At 45.7% G+C, this 12,430-nt stretch overlaps 1 protein-coding gene across 1 annotated transcript in view; it reads right to left on the bottom strand.

Moving 5' to 3' along the window:
* Positions 1-12,430, bottom strand: part of POLR3B (RNA polymerase III subunit B) — a 1,027,565-nt gene that overhangs the window by 810,492 nt on the left and 204,643 nt on the right. The gene's annotated exons all lie outside the window — the stretch shown is intronic.

Raw genomic sequence — 12,430 nt, 5'->3', positions numbered from 1 at the left:
CCCTCACGCTACCACTCTACCGCCCTCACGCTACCATTCTACCGCCCTCACGCTACCACTCTACCGCCCTCACGCTACCACTCTACTGTCCTCATGTTACCACTCTACCGCCCTCACGCTACCACTCTACCGCCCTCACGCTACCATTCTACCTCGCTCATGCTACCACTCTACTGTCCTCATGCTACCACTCTTCCGCCCTCAAGCTACCACTCTACCGCCCTCACTCTACCACTCTACCGCCCTCACCCTACCACTCTACCGCCCTCACCCTACCACTCTACCGCCCTCACTCTACCACTCTACCGCCCTCACTCTACCACTCTACCGCCCTCACTCTACCACTCTACAACCTTCACTCTACGGCCCTCACTCTACCGCCCTCACTCACTCTGACGCCCTCCCTCACTCACTCACTCACTCCAACGCCCTCACTCACTCCAATGCCCTCACTCACTCCAACGCCCTCACTCACTCCAACGCCCTCACTCACTCCAACGCCCTCACTCACTCCAACGCCCTCCCTCACTATCTATCGCCCTCCCTCACTATCTATCGCCATCCCTCACTCTATTTATCGCCCTCCCTCTATCTATAGCCCTCCCTCTATCTATAGCCCTCCCTCTATCTATCACCCTCCCTCTATCTATCGCCCTCCCTCTATCGCCCTCCCTCTATCGCCCTCCCTCTATCTATCTATTGCCCTCCCTCTATCGCCCTACCTCCCTCTATCTATTGCCCTCCCTCTCTTCCACCCAACTCCTTCTCTTAATCCCTGTTCTCTTCTCCAGTGCTGATCTACTGCTCTCTTCCACCCTGCCTCCTTCTCAAACTCCCTGTTCTCTTCTCCTCTCCTGTGCTGATCTGCTCCTCTCTTCCACCCGCCTCCTTCTTTAACTCCCTGTTCTCTTCTGCTGATCTGCTGCTCTCTTTCACCTCGCCTCCTTCTCTAACTCCCTGTTCTCTTCTCCTGTGCTAATCTGCTGCTCTCTGCCACCCCACCTCCTTCTGTAAGTCCCTGTTCTCTTCTGCTGTGCTGATCTGCTCCTCTCTTCCACCCACCTCCTTCTCTAAATCCCTGTTCTCTTCTCTTCTCCCGTGCTGATCTGCTGCTCTCTTCCACTCTGCCTCCTTCTCTAACTCCCCGTTCTCTTCTCCTGTGCTGATCTGCTGCTCTCTTCCACCCGCCTCCTTATTTAACTCCATGTTCTCTTCTGCTGTGCTGTTATGCTGCTCTCTTCCACCCACCTCCTTCTCCAACTCCCTGCTCTCTTCTCTTCTCCTGTGCTGATCTGCTGTTCTCTTCCACCGCCTCTTTCTCTAACTCCCTGTTCTCTTCTCCTGTGATGATCTGCTGCTCTCTTCCACCCGCCTCCTTCTTTAACTCCATGTTCTCTTCTGCTGTGCTGTTATGCTGCTCTCTTCCACCCACCGCCTTCTCCAACTCCCTGTTCTCTTCTCCTGTGCTGATCTGCTGCTCTCTTTCACCTGCCTCATTCTCTAACTCCTTGTTGTCTTCTCCTGTGATGATTTATTTGCTCTTTTCCATCCGCCTCCTTCTCTAACTCCCTTTTCTATTCTCCGGTGCTGATCTGCTTTTCTCTTTCACCCCGCCTCCTTCTTTAACTCCATGTTCTCTTCTCCTGTGCTGATTTGCTGCTCTCATCCACCCACCTCCTTCTTTAACTCCCTGCTCTCTTCTCTCATGCTGATCTGCTGCTCTCTTCCACCCCACCTCCTTCTTTAACTCCCCGTTCTCTTCTGCTGTGCTGATCTGTTCCTCTCTTCCACCCACCTCATTCTCTAACTCCCTGTTCTCTTCTCTCCTATCGTGCTGATCTGCTGCTCTCTTCCACCGTGCCTCCTTCTCTAACTCCCTGTTCTCTTCTCTTCTCTTCTCCTGTGCTGATCTGCTGCTCTCTTTCACCCCACCTCCTTCTTTAACTCCCTGTTCTCTTTTGCTGTGCTGATCTGCTGTTCTCTTCCACCGCCTCTTTCTCCAACTCCCTGTTCTCTTCTCCTGTGCTGATCTGCTGCTCTCTTCCACCCGCCTCCTTCTTTAACTCCTTATTCTGTTCTCCCATGCTGATCTGCTGCTCTCTTCCACTCCGCACCCTTCTCCAACTCCCTGTTCTCTTCTCCCGTGCTGATCTGCTGTTCCCTTCCACTGCCTCTTTCTCTAACTCCCTGTTTTCTTCACCTGTGCTGATCTGCTGCTCTCTTCCACCGCCTCCTTTCTTAACTCCCTGTTCTCTTCTGCTGTGCTGATCTGCTGCTCTCTTCCACATACATCCTTCTCTAACCGCACACACATACATACAACCACACACACACACACATACAACCACACACCACCACACACACAATCTCACACACAACCACACACACAACCACACACATCTATCTATCGCCCTCACTCTATCTATCTATCTATCTATCTATCTATCTATCTATCTATCTATCTATCTATCGCCCTCACCCTATCTATTGCCCTCACCCTATCTATCGCCCTCACTCGATCTAGTGCCCTCACTCGATCTATCGCCCTCACTCTATCTATCGCCCTCACTCTATCTATCGCCCTCACTCTATCTATCGCCCTCACTCTATCTATCGCCCTCACTCTATCTATCGCCCTCACTCTATCTATCGCCCTCACTCTATCTATCGCCCTCACTCTATCTATCGCCCTCACTCTATCTATCGCCCTCACTCTATCTATCGCCCTCACTCTATCTATCGCCCTCACTCTATCTATCGCCCTCACTCTATCTATCGCCCTCACTCTATCTCCCTCACTCTATCTATCTGTCTATCGCCCTCACTCTATCGTCATCTTTCTATCTATCGCCCTCACTCTATCTATCGCACTCACTCTATTTATCTATCTATCGCCCTCCCTCTAGCTATCTATCGCCCTCACTCGATCTATCTATCGCATCACCACAGCATCACTCAGAGGCATCACAGCATCACTCAGGGGAACCACAACATCACTATGCGCTACCACAGCATCACTGAACGCCACAGCATCACTCGTTGCCACCACAACATCACTCAGAGCCACCACAACATCACTCAGCGCCACCACAACATCACTCAGCGCCACCACAGCATCAATCTGTGCAACCATTCAACAACAACTGGTTCAAATATGTTCTCTCAATGTTTCAAGCTTTATTACAAATGTCACAAAAATATGTTAATACTTCACTTCTGTTCTTGGATTTTCGTCACAATACAATACACTGAACATAATCTTCACAAAAGTTATTTACAAAAGTTTAAGCTATTGCCATTATAAATTACAATAACTTTTATTCAAGTATTAATTATTTAAAAAAATTAAAATCCATTGTTATTTGTAATATCAATACATCTAAGTCACGTAAATACAAAACATGTTGCATTACAAATGCTGTAGGTATCACATTTGCAAAAGTTAAAAGTATTGGCATTGTAAATGACAAAGCTATCAATTTCGCTATTTTCAAAACCAACAAATAAATAAAAAATGTATCATTTACAAGACCAATAGCTCAAACTTGCAAATGCTTGTTATTATTCTGAATCCTCGGTTCAATTCTGGGGTGCTTTTTTAACTTGTCTCTAGTTAATTGTGAATCGTACTGTTACTACTTGCATTAGCTGTGGCTTATTTGGAATGGAAACTTTATTTCTATAAGTTGCTGTAACAAGCTGAAAGTCCGCTACGGAAGCCCATTAATTTGCTTATTATTTTCCACATAAGGTTGAAAGACCATAAAATGTATTCAGGATTTTGAATAGTTTCTTGTTTTAAGATGTTACTCTCTCCTGCGCACCCCACTCCTGTACTAAGGTTACGAGTGACCTGGCACTCGCCTTTTCAGATGTTTTTTCATCCACCCAAGTCTGGCCTGGCACTGGTGCGTCCCAGCCTGGCACACACAGGGTGATGATCTCCGCACCTCCTTCTAGACCCTAGCTCACTACTGTTTGCAGTCTGTAACTCACCCCTCACCTCCCTGGCACTCACCCTTCACAACTCAGGCCTGTCAGTCACTCCTCGCACCTGGCACTCACCCTTCTCCCTCTCTGGCACTCAGCATTGACACTGCGTGACACTCAACTGTCACCTCCCTGACACTCACCGATGCCCCTCCTGGCATTAACTACTCGCCCCCTTGGCACTCACCCTTCACTTCCATGGCACAAGCCATTCACTTCCCTGGCCTGGCAGCTACCCTTCACCCCTTGCACTCACCCTTCCTCTCCCTGGGACTCACCCTTGACCCTCCTGACTCTTATGTCTCACCTCCATGGCACTCATACTTCATCTCCCTGGCACTCACCCTTCTTCCCCCTGACCTGGCACTCAACCTTCACCTCTGTGGCACTAGCCCTTTACCCCCCTGGCATGGCAGCTACCCCTCACCCCTGGCATTCATAATTCCCCCTTCTCTGCACTCACCATTCCCCTCCCTGGCACTCACCCTTTTTCTAATTTAGCAATACCCTGCCCACACCATCCACATCCACAAACAGAGCAACACACTCACACTAAATGTACACCACGCACAACACTATGCACAGAGTAATGTACCAGCATGCATCATAATATATAAGGAATTGTTTTCACTATATATATGTACCTATCTTTGTGTATTACTTTGTATAAACATGTAAAATAATATTATGTTAAGAGAAAAAAGAATAATGAATAAATAAAAATCTTCTTTGATCTACATGTACATACTTCCATTGTGCATCTATGTACCTTCCATGTACTTGGATCTGTGCGTCTGTTACTTTTCTCCTGAAAAAGCATATCCAATGCACTACCCTATTTCTCATCCTGTGCCTCTATCAATATCTTTCATCTACATATACTTACCTCCTTTATGTATCTATATACTTTCAATGTACTTATAGATCTATATATTTATCACTTTCTTCTAATTTAGCATTTCCAATGCACTACCCTATTTCTCAGCCTATATTTCACTCAATATATCTTCTAGCCCAACCTTCTGACTCATCTCAAAGTTTTTACTAATACTCCTTCCAATGCACTACCTTATCTCTCATCCAATACATCTATCAATACATCCTCTGCTTCCACTCTCTCATTTTTCCCAAACCTCATACCACTACTATGCTCGCCAAAATAACCCTCTCTAAACTCTCTCCTACTCTACCCCATTTTCCGACACCTCTTTTTACTATACCGATCCCCTAAAACAAACCTTTCTAAACTCTTCCCTCTGACTCCTCCCCTCCAAAACTCCTTTTTACTCATCCAAAAGCCTCCTCCTACTGCTAAGACCTAAAAAAAAATTCTAATAATCCTTCACTCTTTTAATCCTCCACTATCCTTTTCAATCAAAATTAACAGTTTAACATGTTCACTTCTCAAATTCCATATTCAACTATACTAATATACTACCCAAATAACTGAATAACATATCCACTACTCAAATTACTTCATATGTATACTATACTAATTTTCAACACTAATCCTTTATGGGTTCCGGAGTGGCGTGCTACTCGCCAGAAAAGCACTTCAACATCTATCAGGGGAACAAGTGCTATATGAATGCAATTCTTTCTTCCCCTTTTATCTCTCTGCTATTCTTCTCACTCCAAGTAACTGACTAATATCCACCACTAAAATTACTTCATATTTCGCCATATCAATTCACCACTAATCCTTTATAGATTTCCTGAATAGCGTGGGTCAACAAGCGCTATATAAATAAAAACCTTTGTCTTCCTCTATCATTCTGCTATCATTCCAAATCCAAATAACTGACTAACCTATCCACCACTTAAAATGTACTTGCATGTTTCACTATACAAATTTAACACTAATCCTCTATGGGTCCCGGAGTAGCGTGCTACTCGCCGAAAAAGCGCTTCGACGCCTCATCAGAGGTAGTAAGCGCTATATAAATGCAATTACAATACAATTACAATAGTATTCATTAGCTTGAAAACTATCTCCTTCTACTGCATGTGCAGATGTCCCTGGTAGTTCTCCATCTTGTTCTTCCAAACTATTTGAGCTTTCCGAAAAAATAACCCCTTTCTTTTTGTACGTTCCCATAATATCAACCTGTTTTTTTCCTAGTTCTTCTTCTTCCACATAGTGATCCTGTAATAAAACGAGACACATCCACATTTTGTCATAACTGGACATATTTCTTTTAAATCTTAGAATGATTTTCTAATTAGATCTTCTTCAAAATGTTAATCTCCTGATTACAGTCTTCTAACATCTTCCACGTAAGTCAGGGTGCTTCTAATGCGGCCACTTACACTGGGACGCTAGGATACCATGTGCCCACCTTAATCACTGTGGATCAGCAGAAGATGCACTGTTCGTTTCTGCTTTTCCATCCCACTGTAGGTTGGATGCAACATTTGCGCTATCAGCCATCACAAGTGTCTACCTGTTGAAGAACGTTACTTGTGTCCTTTCTTTTGCCATCCGCTGACCCACTGAGACACAAGCCAGTTTCCATACCTGGGACAGACACATACGCTGGACGCCTCCCAACTCACCAGGGACTCAATCTCCAGAATGCTTGTGTCCTAACATACCAAAGCAACAGCCGGCCTTTCGACTCCCTTTGGAATCTAAAGTTTGCCCAAAACAACCTATTGTTAACATTTGTACAGTTTGCCTACTACTCACAATAAGTCCCTTCTAAGGGGTTGAAACAGCAACATATTATAAAACATGGACAGCTTACATTACTGATCAATTACATCTAGAGGGAATAGCCAGTACCAGCCCCGGTTCATAAATTCCCACTTACAGCCACCGTCACGAACATTTACGATCTTTACTTCCCTTGTACTACCATTCATGAGTGATTCACCACAAACACTGAGCCACTTCTTCACATTTGTAGCATTTATTAGTAACCTCTAGTGAATATATTCTGTTTATATATAATTATGTGCAAATCATTCCAGGTACAAGATATATAACTATTTGGATGACGTGTATCATTTATTTGTTGGCAATACTATCAATGTATTGTAAATATACCATAACTGATACTGTTGAGAAGTGGATTAATTCCGGCCTCACATCGTACACATTATCAGTCCCCAAGGGAACCAATTTTTTGCTTTGGGCATTTCTCAAACCAGCAAGAGGACAGTAGTCACTCTCGCCCTTTTCTCTTCAATAAGTACCTCAAAAGTCACCCATCTTGCCAGTTCCTGAACAAGCCCAATTACATCGGATAAAAGCTCGCTGTCTTTCCAATACAATAATTGAATGTATTCTACTTTGTATGCTACTAATTGTCAAACATTGACAAGCTTTTTTTGTATGTATTATCAAGTTTTATGTGAAACACCCCAATTTCTTACAGTCCAGATGCTCTATATAAGAACATTAAATTAAAAAAGACTTTTAGATGACAAGGTTAGGAGGAAGGTTCCCTCCAGGTCAGCTTGAGATGACTTTGCATGACTAGTGACACTTTTAGTGAGAGCGTTGGCTCAGCCAACAAAGCAATGGAGTTCCTCATTATACATTAGGGCTGATGGAGTCTAAAGATCTTGGCCATGACAATACTGTAAGTACCTCATTGTGTGCAGTCCTTATGGTCACCACTACTGGGCTCTGGACTAGAATATGTAGAAGTTCCCTCATCTCTAGGTGACCATTATTGTGAAGTGAGGGCCTTGTGAATTGTTCATCCCTCGTTGAGCAACTGATGTAGCAGAAAGCAATGTCCCAACCGGTTGCTGGATTGGGACTAGCTTGAGGTTGAATTCCAATGATTGTTTTTTTTTTAAATAAATCTTTGTATTAAATTCCAATGATTGTTGATTAAACTAGTTCCATGTTGTCAGGGTCTGCATTGAGGAATCTGGGAACTGCTTTGCAACCCAAGGACTGGACACAGGGCGTGCTAAGAGTACCTAATAAGGAGTCTGACGCGAGTGTTGATCAATGTATGGTGGATAAACCGGCAGCCGGATCTTGGGAGACTTAAGAGGGACTTGGCAGCTACTCTTAAGCTGGATGGCTGGATAAATTCATCATGATGTAAAGAAAATTAAATTGCTGAGCATGCCAGTAAAGGTTCCAATCCACAGTTTAGCAGAAAAAAGGATGCAGGCTAGGCCAGCCATGGCAAACATGAGGAGTGGAGCATGTTGACAAGGGTGCATTAATGCGCAAGAGCTACCAGTTCCCACTGCACTTTATTTATTTTTCTAAGAGGAGTTTGCAATCCCACCATTGGGTAACATAATATTCCCATAATAAGAATGAGAGAGGTACACAGATTCAAAAGGGGAATATGAAAATCGCTAATCAGAAACACCTCTAGATTAATCTTGGCTGGGGATCCTTTAACGTGCCGTCTAAGCAAACTGCTATGGACAAGTAACAGTATGTTTAGTGGTCGAGTAGACACATCAAGAACTGCTGTCTCGCTGCAATCTTTCATATACAAATACGTGGCTATTGTTGGAAAGGGTGTCTCACGTGTCTTTTCATGGAGTCAAAAACAATAGCCTTGTGTTAGGGGATCGATCAGCCACTCTTATTTTTTTTTTTAAATTTTTGAAAACCTTTATTGTGCATGAATAAAGAACAAATACGGGCCTACAACCGTCAGGCCGGCCACGATACTTCGTCAGCACAGGTGCAAGCATTACAGGTCCCCAGCAGCAATAGTTAAAAGTTCAGCAATCAATGAGCGTTACACTGGGAAGAATCATGTCGCCGGGGAAGAGGAGAATTGAAGGTTAATTTTTTAAGTTTTTTTTTTTTTGCGTTTTCATCATAATATAAGTCAGTGAAGATTAAGAACTAAGAAGATTCGAGTCCGCACAATGACTTCACAACATGGGTAAGCAGCGTTGTAGCTGAAAACAATAATGGAAGTTAACATCAAGTACAATATGGCGGTGCAAAACAACGGCAAGTCGTCATCCATCATTTACGCACCCCAACCAGCGCCGCTCCCTCCCTGCCAACCCCAGCCCGGACCCAGAATCGAATCAGATGAAGAAAGCGCGGAAAATAGAAAAAAGAAGGCCCATAGAACTAAAAAATTGCCAAATTACCCCGCCCACCCTGCAACATTGTGGAGGCTACGGCCTACCCCCCCCCCCCCACAGAGTGCCTGTCGCCCTTTAAGAACCCGAAATATAGACAAGAAAGAAGAAGGAAGAGAAAGGAAGAAGAATAACATTAACACCTGTAATATAGGGAGTAAGAAAGAGTAAATCAACCTAAACTCCCAAAGAGAAGAAGGTGGGGAGGAGCCCACTCGATATCAGGTCACCCGGAGATCTCGGCCCTCCACAGACTCCCACAGCGTAGATATCGTCCATTACTAAAGCGTCGGCACAGAATCAATCAGAATCTCTGACCCCCCAACCCACACCGACCCTCCACCCCAACAAACAGGATCAGTCAGGAAACAACCAGCTGGTGTACCCTCAGCCACCCACACCCGGAACCTCGAACCACAGAGAAACACAAAGAACCAACTCCACAATTTATGTCCTACAACCCCGACAGTACACTCTACCGCAGATCAGGATAATAAGAGCATATTTAGCCCTGGCCCCTACGATCTGGGGCACCGACGTGGTCCGGCTGTACAGTGGCCATGGTGGACTGGAGAGATAGACGAAGCGATCTTGACATAGTACAACGTCGCCCAGCAGAGCATGTCCCCATCAAAGTCCTGCGATCAACGATGACAGGAAGGGGGATCCCCTGTTGGTTCAGAGCGTTCGAAGCAGTCAGCCAGAACAAAGCCATCCGCATCAGGGGAGAGTTGCGTTCGATGCCAGCTGAACACAGAGGAAGAACCAAACATGGCGTCCAAAGACAGCTCGCCAGCCACACCTCAGAATCCCCGTCCACAGGTAGCCGCTCACGGAGATCAATCCGTGCCGGAACATCACCAGTCTCCCTCACTCTCAGGCTATACGGACACAACTGGGTAGGCTCCCCATTGTAATAGGGGTCAGGATGCGGAGAAGCGTCCTGCGGACGGGCGCCATCAGAGACATCGGGAGTAGTATGGGGGGCGCAAGCATCCAGGCGAGCCATTAAGTCCCGGGCACTGTCTAGCACTTCAGATCGGAAAGAGCTCAATGCCCGCATGATGTCTCTCAAACTCACTGGCATTGCAGAGGCGCACCGGGCATCAGATCTCCGCTCAATGGGCTCGCAGCAGGGTCGCAGCTCGCGAGGCTGGTCATCACCGTCTCTCCCGTCTGGATAGACGTATAGTCCGGGTGCAGGATACGTGCTTTCGTGGAGCACAGGAGCAGTGCACGCCATTCCGGCGCCATGCACGGCGCCAACGCAGTAGGAGCAGCAGGGCACCTCGCTGGCAGCAGCCCGGAGGAATCTCAGGGGCAAGGAGCACAATGAACAGTATGGCATCAACCCTTCCGCCTTCGGAGGGTAGCGAGCCAACAGCGCCGAGAATGAATCAGAGCGCAGATACAATGTACCACTACCGGCTACAACTGTATCGAAGCGCAATATCCATCGAGGCTAAACTGAGCCTCGCAGCATTAACCACGGCGCCGCTGTCGTTCTCTGCCAGTCATAGCGCCTCCGCAGCGTGTCCTTGAAGAGTGCAAAGATGGCCGGTCATGCCGTGAACAAAGAAACCGTCCAGCTGCCGCCAGCGCCGAGGAAGAGACAAGGGCGTCACGGTACTTCCACTCCACGGAGCGAGCAGGGAAGCACACCTCTGGATGGCAAATCGTCTCCCGGCCCCGAGGATGCAGTGTGAGAACAGGATGGGCAGCAGAAAAAGTCACGGGCCGGGAGAGAAGCGGAGGGATCGGCGGAGCCGAGGGATCAGGCGGCCATCTCGGATTCAGGTTAGGCTCCTCCCCCGATCAGCCACTCTTAACACACGCCCTGCTCATTTAATGGCAAACAAGGCAGATGAGCTCTAAGAATAGAGTGATTATACTGGACCTTTGGATGGCTCTCGGTAACTGAAGACAGGTGAGGGGATAAAGAGGGCTAGGGCCACACCCCATTACTTTATCACAAAATACTCTTTCGTCCAGTTGATTTACAGGCGCTTAAGCAATATTTCCTGACAGGGAGTGTAAGAAACATAGGAGGTGTGGTAAAAACTCAAAAGGTAAATAACTCTACCTCTCCAACTAGTTATTTTTTATATGAAAGAGTGTTTGGTAGAGGGGTGATTAAAAAAGCAGAAACATTCTACGTAAGAGGCCATATTAGAAGCCATGATCCCATAAAATTGATGTTGAAGGGTCAGAAATCTACAGGAACAGCTGGATCACTAGAATAGGGATTGCAAGATAGCACAGGACCACTGGGGTCCCTCGGCTACAACTAGTCAACGGACACTGGCCCAAGTCTGAGTTGTAGCTGCCTCAACCAGCTAAACCTAATCATACGAAGTGACAAAGTGTGCAATAAATAACCATGAGGCACTTGTAAAATGGGTAAGGGCCAGTCTTTCTGTATTGCTGTAGAGACCGGGATCAGAGCTACAGTCTAGTGGAAATTCCCCACTCCTCAGCTGATGTAGTGTTGGATGAGCAATAGGGACCAAGAGAGAAACCGTGACATCATTGAACATGTACCCTTTGAACCACAGAATGCTGAGAAGTATCACTTCTTTTAAGGTGGTAAAAGGTTCATATTTCAAACACAGTTTTGTCACAGTTGGCACAATTCAGTTACCTCCCATGTAGAAGAGATATTAGAAACGCTGGAAAAGGACATAGCTAAATGAGTTTTCTGTGACCAAGTAGCCACCTTCCCACAATAGCAATCAAGCAAAGTCAGGAGTGGAGATATTTCATTAACACTCTTCACAAACATTTACATTAATCTGCTCCATACACTGTGTGACATTCATCTTAAAGTTGACCACAGTTAATGAAGGCCTCAATTTTAAATGGCTTATGTTAGTTGCAATGCTTTCTGTCTGTTGAGGATTTTTCCTCTTTCTCCTTTAAAGGAGACAAGCTGCACAAGTCAACAATAATTCAAATGCATCAGATTGTTTTAGTCTCCGTGTGAATGTTTATCTGTGTATGTTCCCTACAGGACAGAAAAATGAATCCCGCATCTGTAAGTGAGAATGTTCAGAGCAAACTGTATCATTCTGATAAAGATATCCAGCCGAATGTCATTCAGCAGAGACTCCATTTGAAGAAGTCTGAGACTTTATTCATGCAACATGTTTAATCCAGATTGGCTGTCTTCATGGGAATCACAGGGGGTCAAACTTATCATAGAAGAGATGATTGTACTATGCATTGCTGAGTTAGTCAGTTCAGATGCCCTTTCCACTCTCCGCACAGGAGATGCTTTATTTGCCCTTGCCCGAATGAGCTAGACTCCTGGGCAGACTATATTCTTATTTACTTGACCAAAGAATTTTTTTTATTCCTT

Source organism: Lissotriton vulgaris, chromosome 1_1, assembly GCF_964263255.1.
Source record: "Lissotriton vulgaris chromosome 1_1, aLisVul1.2, whole genome shotgun sequence".
Taxonomy (NCBI): domain Eukaryota; kingdom Metazoa; phylum Chordata; class Amphibia; order Caudata; family Salamandridae; genus Lissotriton; species Lissotriton vulgaris.
Note: the sequence above shows the minus strand (reverse complement) of the source record. Positions and strands in the feature narration are given on the sequence as shown.